Source organism: Callithrix jacchus, chromosome 19 (assembly GCF_049354715.1).
Source record: "Callithrix jacchus isolate 240 chromosome 19, calJac240_pri, whole genome shotgun sequence".
NCBI classification, from domain to species: domain Eukaryota; kingdom Metazoa; phylum Chordata; class Mammalia; order Primates; family Cebidae; genus Callithrix; species Callithrix jacchus.
The window spans coordinates 51,339,745-51,357,648 of NC_133520.1; the positions used below are offsets into that span (position 1 = coordinate 51,339,745).

The 17,904-nt window shown below is 40.6% G+C and overlaps 1 long non-coding RNA gene and 1 pseudogene across 4 annotated transcripts in view; both read left to right on the plus strand.

Annotated features, from left to right (window-relative positions):
• Positions 1 to 17,904, plus strand: part of LOC103789375 (uncharacterized) — a 198,182-nt gene that overhangs the window by 76,044 nt on the left and 104,234 nt on the right. The window lies entirely within an intron of this gene.
• On the plus strand, positions 256 to 10,113 carry LOC100396017 (ras-related protein Rab-22A pseudogene; annotated as a pseudogene).

A 17,904-nucleotide genomic window follows, 5' to 3' on the forward strand; every position in this document is an offset into this window, starting at 1 on the left:
CTATTTGGCCATCTTGCCAGTCACCACAGTTTATATCAAAAATCAGTTCAATTTCCATATACTACTTAGAAACCATTTGAAATAAAAATTAAGAAAATAATTCAATTTCCATTAAGAAAAATATAATATTTAAAATACATGTAATCATGATGCTGGAAAAATTGTCTGTCAAAAACTATTTTTAAAATTGATGAAATTAAAGAAGATACAAGTAAATGGTAAGACATATTGTACTTATGGATTAAAAGGCTTATGTTTGTTAAGATGTCCATAGTACCAAAAGTGATTTATAGACTTAATGTATTCCTAACAAAAATCCAGTGGCATTTTTCTACAGGAATAGAATTCTAAAATTTATATTGAATCACAAAGTACCCCAAATAGCCAAAACAGTCTTCAGAAATAAGAGCAAAACCTGGAGGCATCAGACTTTCTATAATAATTAAAATAAATTGATATTTGCATGAAGACAGACATATAAATCAATGTAACATAATAGCGAGCCCAGAAACTTACCTTGTAAACTTATCTTGACAAGGATGCCAAGGATATACAATGGGGAAAGGACATTCTCTTCGACAAATGGTGTTGGACAACTGGATAGCCACCTGCAAAAGAATGAAATTTAAACTTTATACATAAAACTCAAAATAGATTAAAGACTTAAATATAAGACCTGAAACTAAAACTTCGAGTAGAAAACATAAAGGAAAGCTGTGTCACTGGTCTTGGCAATGATTTCTTAGACATGACACCAAAAGCACAGCCAATGAAAGCAAAAATAGACATTCAGGACAAGATCAAACTAAAGAGCTTCGGCAAAATAAACAACGGAGAGAGTGAAAATGCAAACTGCAGAATGGGAGAAAATATTTGCACACCATATATCTGATAAACGGTTAATATTCAAAAAATATAAGGAACTCCTTCAACTCAATAACAAAAGAACAAATTACCCAGATAAAAAATGGACAAGAGAGGCGGAGGCGGTGGCGCCCGGAAGGCCTCTGCTGTTAAGGCGGGCTTCACTTGACTGGCAGCGGACAGGTCGGACCTAATGCTGGAGGACGAGCCGCAGCCGCCTTTGCGCCAACCTGGCCTGGGCCTGCCGGAGGCGATGCCGCCAGGGGATGCTCTTGCTGGGCCCGGCCTCTCCCTCCTCAATTTAGGGCAGCGGCGGGCCCGGGGCCCCTGGCTCCCTGGCCATGGCGCTGAGGGAGCTCAAAGTGTGTCTGCTGCGGGATACAGGTGGGTGGTGGTTTGTGGAAGACCGTTTTGATCCAAACATCAACCCAACAATGGGGGCATCTTTTATGACCAAGACTGTCCAGTACCAACATGAGCTGCCGTAAATTTCTAATCTGGGGTACAGCTGGACAAGAACGATTTCGTGCCTTAGCACCAATGTCCTGTCGAGGGTCGGCCGCAGCTATAATCGTTTATGATATCACAAAAGAAGAGACATTTTCAACATGAAAGAATTGGGTGAAAGAGCTTGGACAGCATGGCCCACATAATATTGCAGTTGCCATTGCAGGAAGTAAGTGTGATCATATTGATGTAAGAGAATTCATGGAGAGAGATGCAAAGGACTATGCCGACCTTATTCATGCAATTTTTGCAGAGACCAGCGCAAAAAACGTGATAAACATAAGTGAACTCTTTACAGAAATTAGTCAAAGAATTCCATCCACCGACGCCAACCCGCCTTCTGGTGGCAAGGGTTTCAAACTCCGAAGGCAGCCTTCAGAGCCAAAGCGGAGCTGCTGCTGACCGAACCTCAGCTCCTCAGACTTGATGATGAAGTAGGCGGTCCTGAAGGTTAACAGGAGGGCTGGGGTCCTGCCACCAGTTTCCACCTAGCCGGTGTTGAGTCTTCTCCGTGCAAAAAAGAATTCATAGAAATTGACCAGTCTCTTCTCTAAAAACGGCAGCAATGATATTTGTCTGTGGACTTCTATTATGTAAAGAATCTCTAGCGTGCAAAGGGACTGCATCATTGGCTTTTGACCTTGCTGAAAAGGAACATATAATTGTATGGATGGTATGATTAAGTTGTTGAGTAGTTTTGTCATCACAATTTTATGTAACATTTGTAAAGGGAAAATTAGTACTTCTGTGGCTCGTAAGGGAAAAAAAGACCTCGTGGAGATTGTAATTTCCTGGGTTTCTGTTACCGCTGTTAGAGGGAGTTGTTTGATTGAAAATGTAGTAGGATAGTCTTAGTGAAGAGAGAACGATTATGATCTGAAGCTAAAATGGGTTATTTATAGGACTGATGGAAATGACTTCATCTCTGTCATCTCTAAAGCACTTTTCATTGACTATGTTAGCCTAGGATATGTACAGTAAATTAACAAGGATAGCAGCAGACCGCTAGCTCCCCCTGGGTTTGCTTCTGACCTTGTCATGTGTGTGCCACCAAACATGTTACTGGCACCTTTTTAAAATAAGCTCTCATGATCAAGATGGTGATGGTACAGAAGCTGCCTGGAATAAATTGAATTTCATGTGTTCTAATTGACTAGCAATTGTTTAAAAAGGAAGAAGAGAGGAAGTAAAGAAGCTGGTGTAAATGGTGTCAATTTTTTTTTCACCCAGGTATTTTGGTGGGGAAAAACAAGTATTGGTTGCTTTGCATATGTAAAGTTGTAGTCTATATTTATGAGGCCATCGCTTAAAGATTATAAGTTATGTAAATACACTAATAAATTCTGTTTCATTTAAAAAAAATAAAAAATGGGCAAAATACTTAAATAGACATTTCTCCAAAGAATACAAATGACCAAGAGGTGGATGAAAAGATGCTCAGCCAGGCACAGTGGATCATGCCTGTAATCCCAGCACTCTGGGAGTCTGAGGTGGTAAAATTGTGTGAGCCCAGGAGTTTGAGACCAGCCTGGGCAACATAACAAGATCCCATCTCTACAAATTTTTGTTTAATTATCCTGGTGTAGTCATACATACCTGTAGTCTCAGTTACTTGGGAGGCTGAGGCAGGAGGATCTCTTGAGCCCAAGAGATTGTAGCTGTAGTGGGCATGTTTGCACCACTGCTGTCAACCTGGGTGCAAGACTCTGTTTCAAAACAGACATACAAACCAGGAAACAAATAAACAGAAAAGGTGCTCAATATCACTAACCATCAAGGGAATGCAAATCAAAAGTACAATGAGATATAACCTCACACCTGTCAGGATGGCTATTGTCCAAAAAAAAAAAAATGGTACGTGTTGATCAGGATGTGAAGGAATTGAAAGCTTTTTGCACTGTTGGCAGGAATGTAAAATTGTGCATCCCCTATGGAAAACAATATGGAGGTTTCTAAAAAACTTAAAAATAGCAACACCACACGATCACTCTTACTTTCGTGTATTTATCCAAAAGAACTGAAAGGAGGAACTTGAGATATTTGCACTCCCGTGTTCATTACAGCATTATTCACAGTAATCAAGATGTAGAAACAACCTAAATCTTCATCAATGGATGTGTGGATAAAGAAAATGTGTATATTCATCCTTTTAAACCACCAGATCTCACGATCACTCACTCACTGTCACAAGAACAGCATCAAAGGGGAAATCCACCCCCACGAGCCAATCACCTCCCATCAGGCCCCACCTCCAACACTGAAGATTATGATTTGAAATGATATTTGGGTGGGGACAGAGACCCAAACCATATTAATGTGTTATATACACATAATGGAATATCTTTCAGCCTTAAAAAATGAAGGAAATTCTGCCATCTGTGACAACATAAATAAACCTTGAGGCATTGTGACAACATGAATAAACCTTGGGACCGTATGCTAAGGGAAATAAGCATGATAGCAATATTTGTGAGATATATAAAGTAGACACAAAAAAGGAGGCAGGGAGGATGAAGAAATGGACAGCTGCTATTCAATGGGTGTAACATTTCAGCAATGCAAGATGACTAAGCTCTAGAGATGTGCTGTACAACATTGGGCTTTTAGTCAAGAGTAATGTCTTATACACCTAAAAATTCACTAGGAGTGTAGCTTCTATGTTAAGTGTTCTTACAACCAAGAAAAAAAGAATGTTATTCTTCCTCTATTTTTACAAATATTTTAGGGTGTCTATGAGAGAGGTAGCAAAGTGTTTACCAGTTAGATGCTGTTTTAAAGTGAAAGCCATTTGCATTCACATTTGATAGTACCTGTATTTTGGTTGGTTTTCAAAATATCATCATCATTATCATTATCATTTGCACTTCGTGTTCTCTAGTGCAACATGGTAGAAGAAATCAGTAGAAAAAATGTAAAGCCTTATTCCACCAGGAAATTCAGTATCACTATAAATATCCACAACTACACAACAGGGTGACTGTAGCAAATAACAATGTGGCATGTATTTCAGGAGAAGATTTTGAATGTCACCACCACCAGGAAAGGATAAGTGTCTAAAGTTATGAATACGGAAATGGCTCTGATCATTACACTATGTGTACATGCATTGAAACGTCACATTGTACCCCATAAATATGTACAACTATCTCTATGATATGAACTAGACCGGAGTAAGATGTTACTTCGTTCATTTTGCATGCTATAAAGGAATACCTGAGGTTGGGTAATTTATAAAGAAAAGAGGTTTATTTGGCTCACAGTTCTGCAGGCTGTATAAGAAGCATGGCATCAGCATCTGCCTAGCTTCTGGTGAGGGTGTCAGGAAGCTTTTACTCATGTGGAAGGCAAGGAGAGCCTACCTGTCTCAGCTGCACAAAGAGAAGCATCATGAACCATCAGAAGGAAGGCAGCTCGTTTAAACCACAGGTGCCTTGGCAGAAGGACAATTCTTCAGAAACACACACGAGTATTATTTGTAAGAAAAGGAGGTAAACTCAGTTGCTCTGGTGGTAGACAGAGGAATTAAAATAGTTTTGGTTGAAGAGGAAAGTCTCATGCTGGTGCCCCTCTAAATTGAACTACCTACCCATCCTATCTTTCCCTAAGTCATCTTTCTCTTATATTCTCCACCAAAAAAAAAAAAACCAACTAAACCAAAAATGGAAACATTTGCATTTTCTGCATGCATACATCCTTACTCCCACTCTGCTCATTCTCAGCAAATTACCTCACCTCCTACTTCAAAGACAGTAGAAGGTATCAGAAAAATGTCCTTGAACGTCCTACTAACAAACCCATAATCTTTTGTGCACCTTCTCATTCACCTTCCTCCGTCCCTGACAGGGTAGAGGACTCTCTGCCTCCACCAATACTGAATTCTATTATTCTATCTCTCCTGGCTCACCATCTTGTCAAATAACAAGACACATTAGGCCACAGGGCTTGTTCTACAACAGTCATTTTCTATGCAAATATGGCTCCATTTCTGATCTGCACTAAAGGGACACAAGTTTCCTAGGCAATGTCAGTTTCATTACGGGCCACTGGAATCTTACAAAATGTCTGGATTGAGCATATGTTTTATAGGAATTATGTGAGTTATTTTGTACTATTTTATCTGGTTTTAAAAGAAACAGGACTGGGCACAGTGGCTCATGCCTGTAATTCCAGCAATTTGGAAGGCTGTGGCAAGAAGATTGCCTGAGGTCAGGAGTTTGAGACCTGACTGGGCCACATAGCAAGACCCCATCTATGAAAAAATAAAATAAAATGAAAGTAAGCAACTTGTTACTTCACTGACAGTAGATGATTGCATTTATGAGTATTTCACAAGTAAAGAAAACTTATATATTGCCTATTTGTATTTTTTTTCAACTACCTTCTATATTTTTAGTCAGCCTAGATTTTGGAAAAGTCATATGAGTTAGAAGTGGAAGATGTTCATGTCTTTCTCTTTCCTGCAGAAATTACCTATTAATATAAGCAACTCTTATTATAAAGGTCAGGATTGACCCACAGCCTCTTTGTTTGGGGGCGATCACAGTTCCAAGTCTTTTCTGTCTCAATCTCCTAGTATTCTGTCTCCTGGTTTCCTATTTCTGGCCTTTCCTTCTTTTCTGGTTGCTTTTCTGCATCCATAGCAGGTCCCTCTTCTTGTCCCTGAGATGGGTGTTTCTCAGGGCACAGTCTTGGGCTTTCTGCTCTTTTTCTTTACTAATTTTCACTGTACCTGGACAAAAGCACTCACTCTGAGGCTTCAGTGATCACTTCAGTGCTACTGACTCACAAATCAATAACTCCAGCATGCTCTCTCTTCTGCACTGTGTTTGATGTCTGATAAGTACCTCCGACTCTCCGTGTCCAGGATTGATTTTATCTGGTCTACCCCATTCCCTGCATTTCTCTTTCCTTGGATGGCACCATAATGGGCCAGCTGGAAGCCTTCCCTCTTACTTGCCCACCCAAGCACCTCATGCCCCGGCAACCATTTTTCATGTAGGCATTTCATTTGGCACTAATTCTGTTTACCTGAATCTATCAGCAGAGCCTACTTCCCTGCTCAGATACAATCGCCTCAGAGATAAGATAGTATTTTATCACTTGGTAGCCCTTTATAAATGGTTCATACACTGTAGACTGAAATGTTACAAAAAAAATTTGGCTAATCCTTAAAGGCAGTGAAGAAAGGCATGGTGGTGATGCTAGGAACATTCTCTTCAGTATTACCAAATTGCCAAGCTTTTTTCTTGTACTGTTTTCATGTTCCTTTCAGGAACACTAGACTCATTCCTGCCCTGTGCAGTTTCAGTGGCAAGTACTGGGGATGGAGAAAAAAATGTGGTCCTTGTTCCAAAAATGTAGCTTACAGAGTAAAGGAGGAGAGTGGTAGGAACACCGTCGCCACTCACCAGGGCTGTCTGTCAACACTGAGGTACAGAAGCCAGGGGGACCACAGGGCACCCCTCTGACCAGCAAGGTACCACAGACTTCCCAGAGGCACAGTGAAATCTAAGATGAGTTCTAAATTCAGTCATTTGTTCTGTTTGTTTTTTATTCAGTCATTTATTAAAGAAATATTTACATTAATCCTCAAAACAGCTCTTTAGCAATTGTGAATCTCTAGCACCAAGCAAATCTTTACCATTATTTTTTTAAAACCTTGGAATCCCAGAGTTTGACATAGAAGGGGGATGATGCAGGCCAGATCAAATCAAGAAATTAAGAAGAAAAACAGCTTCCCCCGTATGCGATCTTATTTTCAGGGAGTCAGACTGTCAGGCCAACTCATGCAGATGGAAAAGGAGACCAGGAGCTGCATTCAACATGCTCATGGTCTGCTGATAGCTTTTCAATACTGCTGCCTGTCATTCCGAGTACATGAGTACAAGGTTCCCTCCTTCTGAATAAATTACAGAGCAATTACAGCCTAAGGGATAGGAGTTTCCCGCTAGCTTTCTGAGCACTGCTGTGGCTCAGAAGCTCGCTGAGCCACAGTGTGAGTGAGCCTCAGAGAGAACAGCTGCCCTGGCTAACCTACCACCAATTGCCTGGGGTGGAGTGAGGCAGCTAGGGCTTGCTCCCAAGCCTCAAGCCTCAACCTTGCTTTGATGACTGACACATGAAGTGATGTAAGTGGATGAATAATCCAGTGTGAGCTTCTGTGCCTTCAGAAATTTTAGCCTTTCCTGGTAGGGCAAAGCTCTACCTTCTGTGTCTTGCAACTCTATTGAGAGACTAAACAGGCAAACAGAAAACAGCCAGACCATGCCTGAAAGACAGAACTCTGACCCACAGCCTGCAGCAACCTGCCGAGGAAGCAAACACAGTGTGTACAGTAGCCAGCCCGGGAAGCCCACCGGCTGTGTTAGACTTGTGGGAAGTCAGGCTGCTATGTCTCGCAACAGTCCAGGAAGCCAAACTATAACCCCTGCAACAACTGGCCCCAAAAAGCTATGACTAATTTTTTTTTTTGCTTTAAAATAAGTCGTTTTAAAAAATATTAATTTTTGATGCACAATAATTGCATACCCGTGTGATATTTTGATACGTGCATACCATGTGTCATGATCAAATCAGGGTTTAGGACATCCATTGGCTCAAACATTTATTTGGCTCAAACATTATTTCTTTGTGTTAGGAACATTCCAAACCTTCTCTTCTAGCTATATTGAAATATACAATATATTTTTGTCAACTGTAGTCACCGTATTGTGCTATCAAGCTCTATAACTTATTCCTCCTATCTCACTATATTTTTGTATCCATTAATCAACCTCTCTTTTTCCCTGCCCCCACACGCATGCATCTTCCCCAGCCTCTGGTATCTATCATTTTACTCTCTATCTCCATGAGATCAACATTTTTTAGCTTCCACATGTAAGAACATGCAATATTTTTCTTTTTGTGCCTGACTTATTTCACTTAACATAATGACCTCTGGTTCCATCCATGTTGCTGCAAATGACAGAATATCATTCTTTTTTATGACTGAATAGTATTCCATTGTGTATATGTGCCACATTTTTAAAAATCCATTCATCTGTGGATGGACACTTAGGTTGATTCCATATCTATGCTATTTCGAATAGTGCTGCAATAAACATGGAGGTTCAGGTATCCCTGGGAGATACTGATTTCCTTTTCTTCTATAGTAAATATCCATAGTGGGATTGATGGATTGTATGGTATTTCTATTTTCAGTGTTTTGAGAAATCTCCATCTGTTTTCCACAATAGCTGCACTAATTTATATTCCCACCAACTGTGTATGTTCCCTTTGGGGCTAGGCACAATGGCTCATTCCTTTAACCCTAGCACTTTTGGGAGGCCAAGTAGGGAGGATAACTTGAGGCCATGAGTTCAAGGTTACAGTCAGCTATGTATGACTGCACCACTGCACTCCAGCCTCAGCAAGATCCTGTCTCTTAAAGTATAAATATAAAAAAAAGCTTTCAAAAGAGTTCCCTTCTCCACATCCAGGCCAGCATTTGTTATCTGTGGGCATTTTGATAATAGTCGTTCTAACTGCGGTGACATGATACCTCACTGTGGGTTTGATTTGCATTTCCCTGATGATTCATGATGTTGAGCATTTTCTCAAATACTTATTGACCATTTTAATATGATTACTAATTGACAATCCCCCTAATTTGAGTTTCCACTTCTAACTTAGGACCGACCAGAGAATGCAGAATACACTCCCGCAACCAATCACACAGGTTGTCCGCTGCTAGCCAGCCACCTCCAGCTTCCTAGTCCCAGCAGCCTCCAATCAAGGCACACCTGAAGCCTTCCACGGAAGGATTTTTCCACTGAAGATTTCCTAGTCCTCTGCCAGTTTTTTAGCCTTTTCCAAAACACAAGTGATGGTGGCTGACTCCCTTGCTGTAGCAAGCTCTAAATAATAACAGCCTTTGATTTTCCTCACTGGGTAGGTCTCCATTTATTTTCACACTGCCATTCACACCCATTGGCTTTGGCCGGCAGCTTCAAGCTCTCACCTCCAGGCTGTGCCTCCTTAGTTATTTTATGAGCCTGCAGGTGAGAATGAACAGTAAAAATCTAAATTTATTTGAAAGGAATGAGGTAGGACAAGATGATTGATTTTGGATCATCTAAAAATGTGAGAAGATGAAAGTAGTTTTATTTTTAAAAAAAAATTTATTGTGAAGCACAGTAGCAAAGACAGATATAGAGATGGAGATTTTTTTTTTTTTTTTGAGACGGAGTTTCGCTCTTGTTGCCCAGGCTGGAGTGCAATGGCGCGATCTCGGCTCACTGCAACCTCCGCCCCCTGGGTTCAGGCAATTCTCCTGCCTCAGACTCCTGAATAGCTGGGGTTACAGGCACACGCCACCGTGCCCAGCTAATTTTTTGTAATTTTTAGTAGAGACGGGGTTTCACCATGTTGACCAGGATGGTCTCGATCTGCCGACCTCGTGATCCACCCGCCTCGGCCTCCCAAAGTGCTGGGATTACAGGCTTGAGACACCACACCCGTCCATATTTTTCTTTGATGTGAAGGATAAGGTGAAGAAGGGAAAGAGCACATTGAGGGGAAAGAGTTTTGCCTTCATTAGACAATAAGTGAATAAGAAGGTAGAAAGAAAAGGAAAGTTAGTAACTAACCACACTAATCACAGCAGCAAAGTTTCTCTGAAAATTGGCCCCAGGTCAGCTGATTTGTGTATATCTACAGACTATCCTCCCCCACGCCCCACCCCCACCACACATTCCATTTTAACATCCAGCAACATATCCTTTACTTTTCTTCTTCCTTATCCAGAGGAAATTCCATTATCCTTCATAACTGCATCTAAAATTTTTACATGCAATGAAATATTAATATTATCAAACACATTATCAATATTTAGAATATTCTAGATATGACAAATGAGACAAAGACTGACTGATATGGGATGTCACCCAAATCTCATGTGGAATTATAATCCCCAGTGTCAGAGGTGAGACCTGGTGGGAGGTGATTCAATCAGGGGGATGGTTTCTAATGATTTAGCACCATCCCTTAGTGCTGCCTTGTGATAGAGTTCTTACAAGATCTGGTTATTTGAAAGTGTGTATACTTCCCCCTTCTCTCTCGCTCTCTCTGCTTCTTGCTCCTGCCATGCTACCCCTTCCCCTGCTGCCATGATTGTAAGTTTCCTGAGGCCTCCCCAGCCATGCTTCCTGTGTAGCCTGCACAGCCGTGAACCAAGGAAGCTCTTGCCTTTATAAATTACTCAGTTCCAGGTATTTCTTTATAGCAGTGGGAGAATTGACGAATACACTGACCAAAATAATCTAAATCAACACTCTATTCTTATACCCTTCGTAAAGTAGTAGTTGTATTCATAAGACACTAACACCAAAATTTTAGGGACAGCCAGAAGGAAACTTGGAAGAAGCTTGTTGTAATACTGAGTTTCGAAAGGGGCCATATGGTCTTTCTCAACTAACTCCCACCAAACTCTGCTCCCCTGCCCACCCCATCCCACCCACCTCAGCAATCTTCCACTCAGTTCCATGTCTCATTTACAATTCAAACACAGCATTCTTTTAACAATTCTTGTATTGATATCCAGAAAATTAAGAATTCAGTGGTTATATCCTAGGGCATCTCTCTGAGGTGAGATAAATAGGAAATATGTTTAACATTGAAGTTCCTTTGACATTGGAGTGGAACTAGCAAATGTTATCCGAAGTCCCTCCTCAAATGTCTTCATTTGTCCCTGTACCTGGTTAGTCTCATTCCCCTCATGTGACTCGGTTCTGGGAGCAGGTTAGAACAATAAGTAGGCAGCATGTAATCTCAGTTACTAATCAATTCACTTAATGATCATCTCCTGGTACCTGCTGTATGTCAGTCATTCTGCAAAGTACAAAGATTTTAGAAAAAGAATTCTATGGGGAGATGCATCTATCCCTGAAATCTGCTTTCCACCTCTTTCTTTAAAAATGCCACCTTGTTTTCTTTGAAATACTGATCAAAACACACCTCCATGAAGCTCTCTCAAACGAATTCCAGCAGGCCCTTCTTCAAAGGATCTCTCCAGTCTCTCCGCTGCACTCAAACTGACATATGGAACTCCTCAGATTCTGACAAGTTCTTACCTCCACTCTGGCCTAGTGACTGTACACATTATTTTCAACTCCTGTGTGGTGTTATTAATTCTACTTCTCAAGTAACACTATTTATGATGCCTCCACCCTGTTAAAAGTAGAAAGGAAGGAGTTTTGGGGGAGTTCATCTCTCAACCAAAACACTTCATCACTTCCTTCATCTGCAGAAAAGGTGTGAAACAGAAAGCAAGCTGAGAGCCAAGAAGTGAAGCAGTGCTTGGGCAGATTTCCTTCATCGGTGGAGGAAAAGTTGTTTCTCATCAGCTAAACAGAGAAAGAGAGTTTTAAGCAGTCCACAGGGAAGAAAAGCTTGTGAGCATTTTACCAGCCCTCATCTAGCCTTTCAAAGTGCAGTTGAGCTCAGTGTGATGGGAACAGGAATGCTGACTGCTTGTAGTCTTGAATCCCTTCATAGGAAACCATTTCTTCATGTCTCACATGCTAGGTCTTGTTTTCCTAGAACAGGGTGAGAGGTGAAGATGCAGGCTTGGAGAAGATAAGAAAGGCTTAATTGACCTACATGAGAGAGGTAATCAAGACAGATACCTGGAGCAATAACAACTACCATGACAACTTGAAGGGCAGGGAAAGACAGAGAAGGTTGGCCAAAGTCAAAGACAATATAAAACGGTGACTTGGCTTGGGAATGTTTGAAGGCAGAGGGCAGGAGTAGTTAGGAACAGTCCCTATACAACATTTTGCAGGGAGAGAGACATCTAAACAGGCTTTCCAGAAGTGTCTCTTTGTGTTGTATGATATAAGTTTTACCTCACCTACACTCCAGACAGCTCCCAGGACACTTCCACGAAAGACCTGCACTGTTTTTCAGTGTATCAGATTTTGTTTCCTCAATGCTGTGCCATGCTGTGCTCCTATTTTCAAGGCAGGAGGAAAGAGCCTGTTTGTTTTTGTGTGGACTGTCAACCAGGAATTGGAGCCTCAGTACCCAACTATGCCTTTGTTTAAATCACCAACCTAGAACTGGGTCAAGAGAGTGATTTCACCATAACTGCTGGACCTACAGTGTGAAGGGCTTGGGCAGTAACAAGCACAATCTGCAGTGTTCCTTGGGGTCCCCCTCAACGTAGAAGGGGAAGAGAGCAAAGTACTGTGAATTTGGAATGGAGTTTTTGGGAGGAAGCACTGTGAGTGCCTGTGTGTATGTTATGAGAAGCAAACCTTTCTTTGCTCGGATGTGTAACTTATCACTCCAAAATTAGGAAAGCCTTTGAAAATTCTTCACAAGTGTAAAGGCTGGAAATGAGTATTTGTTCAGAATTCTGGGTGAGTGCATGATTCTGTAGAATTTGGATCCTTCACAGAATGGGGAGAGGTGTTTGATTGCCTTGGGTCCATTGCCCAGGGTCCTGGCTGAGAGCACTGCTGAGCTGCCAAGAGGGCATGGAATCAAGTTGGTTTAGAACTCCTGTGTTGTAGCAAGATTTGGAAGATTAGACATAGCTGCGTCCTGTCGCTGCGGGATAAATTTATAGCTGGGAGTTACTTTAAACACGTAGTCTTCTCCAAAAGCCATATGAATTCTTAACACTTGCAAAGCTAATTCAGACAAAGATGACAATGCCTGTATTCAGAAAACAAGAGCAAATAACAGCACCGAGATCAAAATTGGTAGAGTAGACCTGGTGGGAAAGTGTCATATGTGTGATATAGCTTGCTGAAGGCAAACTTGACACACAAGGACTTAATCAATGGTAAAAAGTATGTCTCCTGCTCACACCTGTAATCCCAGCAGTTTGGGAGGCCAAGCTGGGCAGATCACCTAAGGTCAGGAGTTTAAGAGCAGGCTGACCAACATGGTGAAACCTCATCTCTACTAAAAATACAAAAATTAGCTGGGCATGGTGGTGGATGCCTGTAGTCCCAGCTACACAGGAGGCTGAGGCAGGAGACTCACTTGAACCCGGGAGGCAGAGATTACAGTGAGCCAAGATTGCACCATTGCATTCAACAGAGCAAAACTCTATCTCAAAAAAAAAATTGTGTCTCCCAGGCCAAATCAGTGCCTTCCACCCCTGAGCCAACTGCTTTGGATCATATCCTGTGCCTTTAGTTTACCTCCAGGTAATAAGGGTCATAATAAATACGTAGGCAGTAAGCCCCTGTTGCTTCATGTTCTAGAACTTCAGGGAACATATTCAGTAAGAAACCCTATACTGCTTATGACCTGGGACAATGGATATATCCTTGTACAGTCTGGTACGGATGTGGTGAAAAGAAATACCTGGTGGCAGATTGACCTCAAGAGGAAAGAACTCTGTGAAAGCCCATTCTTCTTCTCTAGCAGAGGCTTAGACTCGGGAACCAGGAGAATTACGTGCACAGCACATCCTAGAACCTTCCGCTGTGTGCCTTTCTCAGGACAGCCATCCAAGGCTGGTGTGTTAACTTACCTAAATTTGTATTAACTGTATGTGAAAATTGTTTGAGTATTTTGGACTGGAATGAAATGCCCATATTTTAGTTCTTAAAATTTAGTACTTAAAAAAATTAACAGCTTTCTACTTGCTGGTAGGGTTTGTGACAAGAAAAAAAAATCAATGATTTTAAGAAAGCAATACTTTTACCAATGTTTTTCTCCAAAGAGAAATGTGGTACCTCTAGTTTGGTATGACAAAAGCACAAGAGCCCATTGAGAGAGCCAGACCTATGCTGGGTGCAGCCTACCCCATCCCCGGCCATGGACTTGTGAGAAACCTGGGGGAGATAACTGCTTCTGTGAGGATTAGATCTTAGGAACAGATAGTGATGTGTAAAGTGTATATTCTGAAAGCCTTGCTGGGTGACATACAACATAAATACTCTCTTCACTCCTCATGAAACAACCTTAGTGTTAGAGTTCTTGATGATCTTTTGAAGGTCAATTTTGTTTTTCCTCTGGATGCTATGTAAGGGGGAGACTGGCATCAAGGCTGGAGCCAGAAGGCCCAGTTTCATGCTGTTAGGATATATCTAAGAACATCAAATCTATACATTCAAATGTAAAGAGGCAGTAAGCTTTGTGATTGTGACAGAGGTCCTCTTGGAGACTAGACTTAATTCAGACATAGAAAAGGCAAAAATCAATCTTCTTTTCTTTTCCTTTTTGCACTACAAGCCTTATCGAGGTAGATCATTCATGAGTTCCTACTGGCAGGTGAGAGAGGTGAGATCTGGAGAGGGGAACTGGCTCTCTCCTGTGTGGACTGACCCTTCTCCCTGAACTATTTCACGAGCCCTGTAGAGAGCAGGCAATAGGCAAAGTCAAGGAGTCTTCACAGATGCTTGGTGAAACCAGAAACAAAAGTAAGATGGTTCATGGAGGGTGGAGGAAGACTCTTTTCTCTTGGCTGCAGCTCTGCATGTGATACAGCTTTGACATGGTGAGGGTTTGCACTGGGTGACCTGAAAGGACCAGCAAAGGGTTGGTGCAAATGTATCAGCACTGCCTACGTAAACAGCCACCATAGGTGTACACCATGGACTGCATCTGTGTGGACACCAACATGGGGCCGGAGGGAAGAGGTGCATTTAGAGACCTCAAGCAATTCCTCTTGGGACTTTGAGAAGAGGTAAGGTTTCTCTGGTGTGTGGGTAGGGGTAGGAGGTAGTAACATTTTTTTTTTTAATTGCGCATAGGCTGGGGAGTCCTAAGGAAGCTAGATTCACTCAGGATTAAAAGATATGACTTGTCTGTTTGAATAAACGATACAATCTGTTCTAACTACATAAAGATGGCACTACTGACCTGACGTTAGGAGGCTATTTGGCATTTTTTGTCATTGCTGTTGTTTTTGGTTTTCGTGGTTATTATCGTTGTCCATTCGCTTTTGCCATTATTTAGCCCTGATGACAAATTCTAAGAGAAATGCCCACAATCTCTTAGGAATGATAATGTGCATATTGGTTACTTCACTAAGGTCAGAAACAGGAGTTGGATTAGAGGCATAGTCTGTTAACTGAGGATTAGAGAAAAGCAAATCGGTCAATATGAAGATGAAGTCCAACTTTTGTTATGTTATTCATGAATTTAACAGACTTTAGTGAGGTTCTGCTTGTGCCAAGCTGGTAGAGCTATAAAGATGAAAAACACAGTGTCTTCATCTTTGAAGGCAAGCAACTTGAACACAAATAATTTCAATGCAGTGCTAAATGTGCTAGAATATAACAGCATTTGAGAAAACAGGTATATAAAATTCTTTGTCAGATTACCTGGGAAGATTTCACAAAGAAGGAGACAGTAGAACTGTATTTTGAAGAATAGGTATAAGATTTCCTTAGAGAGAAAGAAAAGGGAAACATCTTATACTACCTACCAATGCTCTCAATGTGAGGTAGGCTCCATTTCCAGAGTTGTAATCTCCTCTTTAAATAAGACAATCACCACTCAGCTTTAAAACTCAATAGATTGTGTTAGTCAGTCAAGAATGTGTCTATAAGTGCTTAGCATCCTACTAAGTGCTTAGCGAATGTTCTAGAAGCCTGGATGAGGTTCTCATTCAAGAACTCTACTGCTCATGTCTTTTGCATATGAAACAATTCAAAAAATAAAACAGCATACATTAAGCCTCCAAATCAGAATAGAAAGATGTATGGTGCTTTTGTTGAAATAGTTCAGTTGGGAGGGCATTAGACTGAAGAAATACGTATGGTAGCATTTTGGGGAAAGAATCAAATAGCTGTACTCTACAAGTTATGTTTCTTTGTTCCTTTGTAAACATTTGATTTTTTTCCCCATGTTTTCTCTATTGTTCTTTATCTTTTTATCATAATATTTTGAAGAACAAGATTTTTCTTGCTATTTCTATTTGTATTGGTGGGTGAATAGTACAGCTTTTGAATAGAATGTGTACTTCGTAAGTGTGGCTAACAGACATCACGTCAACATTGTATATTCAAATTCCTCCAAATTTACTTCTTTATGGTGATGAACAAGATTCTCAATCTATTATCTTCAGCTCTAAGGGAAATGCAATAACAAAAAGATAAAAAAAAAAAACCCTGAGTCTCATTTCTTGAAAGAGACTTCATAAAAAAGAATCTTAAGTCTTATTAGCAAAGCTGCAAGATCAGATCATTTTAGAAATGATCTTTAGTAAAGAATGTTCTTGGCAGAGGAAAAAAAGAAGTGAGGTAACTTTATTAATAAGGGTCAAAAATTGCCTGCAGATAGATAAAAAGACCACACAAGCATTTAAACAATGAGGCAAAAAGTAGTCACTTATTTGGGAATGAAGAAATGAACTTGAACAAGGACAGGGTAGTCCATTAGCATGCTCCCATCTTTCTCTCTGGACCAAATGCATAAGTTCCTATTAGCAGAAGGAATTATCGTTCATACATTCATACTTCTTATCTTAGCTGGATGAGCAGGTTCAGAAGCATCATCCCAGAAATGAAATCCTTTTTTTGGATGCTTGGGAAGGAGACTTTGCAGTGATGATGAGAAAACACATGTGGTGGCAGGTACAAAGGGATTACTGCATGATAAATTGCGGGAATTTCAGCTGGCTTATTCTGCTCATTTTTTTGGAAAGGTCATTAGAACCTGTAAAAACTGGCAGCTACAAAATGGTTTCAGTGAGAAGGATTGTGCTTGTGTCTGCAGAAAACATTGAAAAAAGAAATAAAATTAAGCATTCAAGGATTCTATAATATGTGTAATTCATGTATGTTGAATGAGTACAAAATCTTCAAAAACTACTTTTTAAAGCAGTTTTATGTTTCCAGAAAAATTCAGTAGAAAGTACAGAAAGTTCTCATATGCTGCCTCTGCCCTTTCCTGTAATTTCCCCATATTATTAATATCTTGCCTGGATGTGGTACATTTGTTACAATTAATGAATGTATATGTATATATTTTGAGATGGAGTTTTGCTCTTTCCCCCAGACTGGAGTGCAGTGGTGTGCTGTTGGCTCACTGCAACCTCTGCCTCTGAGGATGAACCAATATTAATACATTAATATTCATATTAATTAACTAAAGTTCATAGTTTACATGAGGGTTCACTGTTGTGCTGTATAACTTATGGATTTTGACAAATATATAATGACATGTATCCACCATTACGTAATGTATCATACAGAATAGTTTCACTGCCCTGAAATCCTCTGTGCTCTTCTTATTCATCCTGTCCTCCCCCTACTCCAACCCTAGCAACCACTAATCTTTTTATTACCTCCCTAGTTTTGCTTTTTCCAGAATGTCGTATAGTTGGAATCATACAAGCCTTTTCGGATTGGCTTCTTTTACTTAGCGTTTTGCATTTTAGCTTTCTCCCTGTCTTTTCGTGGCTTGATAACTCGTTTCTTATTTAGCACAAAACCACGGGTACTCTATTGTCTGGTTGTACCACTTTATTTATACATTCACATACTGAAGAACATCTTGCTTACTTGCACATTGTGGCAATTATGA